Source organism: Crocuta crocuta, unplaced genomic scaffold (genome assembly GCF_008692635.1).
Source record: "Crocuta crocuta isolate KB4526 unplaced genomic scaffold, BGI_CrCroc_1.0 scaffold28, whole genome shotgun sequence".
NCBI lineage: Eukaryota > Metazoa > Chordata > Mammalia > Carnivora > Hyaenidae > Crocuta > Crocuta crocuta.
Window position 1 is genome coordinate 2545715 of NW_027533256.1, and position 2716 is coordinate 2548430.

The window sequence follows — 2716 nt, forward strand, 5'->3', positions numbered from 1 at the left end:
GATAGACAAACTCAAATTCAATAACTTTTTTTTTTAATTGTCAAGTTAGCTAACATACAGTGTCTTCTTGGCTTCAGGAGTAGAATCCCGGGATTCCTCACTTATATACAACACCCAGTGCAAGTGTCCTCCTCAACGCCCAGCACCCCCTTTCCCCTCCCTAGAACTTTTTGTTTTTTAACTCTGCTCCCTTTCTTGCATGTGGTCCTGAATCTCCCCAGACAGGAAAAGATGTAAGACGATGGGAAAATCTGCTCAGTACAGGGAGCCAAGCCATCGGGGAGGGTAGAGGTTTGACATTAATAATGATAATATCAAGGGGCGCCTGGGTGGTTCAGCTGGTGAAGCGTCCGACTTCAGCCTAGGCCATGATCTTGCCGATCTGAATTTGAGCCCACTGACATCTCAGAGCCTGAAGCCTGTTTCAGATTCTGTGTCTCCCTCTCTCTCTTAGCCCCTCCTCCACTCACGCTCTGTCTCTCTGTCTCTCTTTCAAAAAGAAATACGCATTAGAAAGAAAAAAAAGACAATGATATATATTATCAGTAATCACAGCCCAGGGAGCTGACGGTCATCGATCCTGACCGCATTGGAAGCCGCGTGGTGTGCTCCGTTTCTCAGTGCTGGTGGCCGCTGCTGTGGGAGATGGGTTCTGTGGTCATCCCAGAGTTTGGCAACAAGAGTCTCCCAGCCGGTGTTTCCTGAAGTGATGAGTCCACATTTAAAAGTGGAGGAGACCGGCTGAGTGGAGTCTAGCGAGGTATCCCGCCTGCCCAGAGATATTTTTGCAGAAATTCACATTGCTTGGAGTCCATTCAGGTCATTGTAAGAGGCAGTGACATTTCCCAAGAGCCTGTTGATGCTTCATTCCGGTATCCTCCGTGGCTTGGTGGGTGGGGAGTCGGCTGGCATCACCCTGGCTCTTTAAGAATCTTGTCTGCAGTGCTTTCTAGGGAGATCTTATTTTGCTGTTCAAGGCTGGAGCTGGGGTAAAATGTGGACTGTAGACCCTGCTTGGCTAACTATTCAAAGCATTTCAGGTAGAATCCCTCAGTAAGCAAGGGAAGGTGTGGGTTTAAACCCTGACTCTGTCCTCACTGGCTGTTTAGCCTTAGGCAGGTGACTTCCTTTCTCTAAGCCTCCATTTGCTCACCAGCAAAGAGGGGGTCCCGATAGCACCTACCTCACTGCGGAAAATGCGAATGCCCCTGCAGGCCTCTGACCTGCTTCCCCGAGTGTCCCTGAGCCTGTCCCTGTTGTTTCCTGGACTTGTGTGCATGTTGTGAGTTTCTTGGGGGCAGAAAGGGTGTGTGAGCAATGCCTGACAGGCCTGTGGAGGCCCTCGAAAGGAGTTCAGAATTTCCAGCAAGTCAGGGGAGTGGGTTGCTGACTAAGTAAGAGCCAACAGCAGATGCTGCTTCCTGAGGTCAGTTCTGAGTCACAGTCCCAGGAAGGTGATCTGTAAACATAAGGCTTTTCCCAAGCACCTCAATCTTTCGAGGGCCTTGAATGCTACCCTCAGGAGAGGCTGCTTTTGTGCTATGGGCAGAGGTACTGGAAGGGTTTTTGACCAAAGGACGACACGATCATGCCCAGTCCTTTTCTTCTTCTTTTAAAAATATTTTTGTTTTGAAATTATTGTATTGTATTTTAAGTTTATTTATTTGTTTTGAGAGAGAGAGTGCAAGCAGGGGTGGGACAGAGAGAATCCCAAGCAGGCTCCGTGCTGTCAGTGCAGAGCATAACGCGGGGCTCAATTCCACAAACCACAAGGTCATAACCTGAGCCAAAATCAAGAGTCCGATACTTGGGGGCACCTGGGTGGCTCAGTCGGTTAAGCGTCTGACTTCGGCTCAGGTCATGATCCCGCAGTTCGTGGGTTCAAGCCCTGCATGGGGCTCTGTGCTGACAGCTCAAAGTCTGGAGCTTAGCTTGCTTCAGATTCTGTGTTTCCCTCTCTCTGCCCCTCCTCTGCTCTCTCTCTCTCAAAAATAAATAAACATTAAAAAAAGAAAAAAGCCCAATACTTAACCCACTGAGCCACTCAGCTGCCTGAAAGTCATTTTAGACTTAGAAAAATAGTACAGTGAGTTCTTGTATAGGCTTCCCCAGCTTCCCCAAATACTTACATTTTGTATGACTACAGAAGAATTAGCCAGGAAATTAACAGCAATACAGTAGAATTAAAGAATCTATAAACTTTACTCACATGTGGCCAATTGTCCCCCTACTGTTCTCTTTCTGGTCCAGGATGCCATCCAAGATTCCACGCGGGGCTCCTAGGTGCCGCTAATGCTCTGCAGTTCAGTCTGGGTGCTGGTCACATAGGTGTGCTGGAGTCTTAAAATGAACATACATCAATATAAACTTCTTGAAAATTTTCATGTTGTCTTCATTTCAGCCCAGCTGCTACAGCAACCCCATTAACTGAATAGAATAGGGCCAATCTCTAAACTTTAGTCTTAGAGTTTAACTCTTTCTCTCAATCCCAGTTGAGAAAACCTGACGGCAATGATTGAAAGATCATGTAAATTGGTGTTAACTTTTACCACCTCTAATCTAGACCCCCACCTGCATACTGACATCTAAACTATACGTGTTTTTTAAAATGTTTACTTATTTACTTGAGGGGGTAGAAGGGCAATGGGAGAGGAGATAGAGAATCCCAAGTAGGCTCTATCCTCTCAGCATAGAGCCCAACATGGGGCTCGATCCC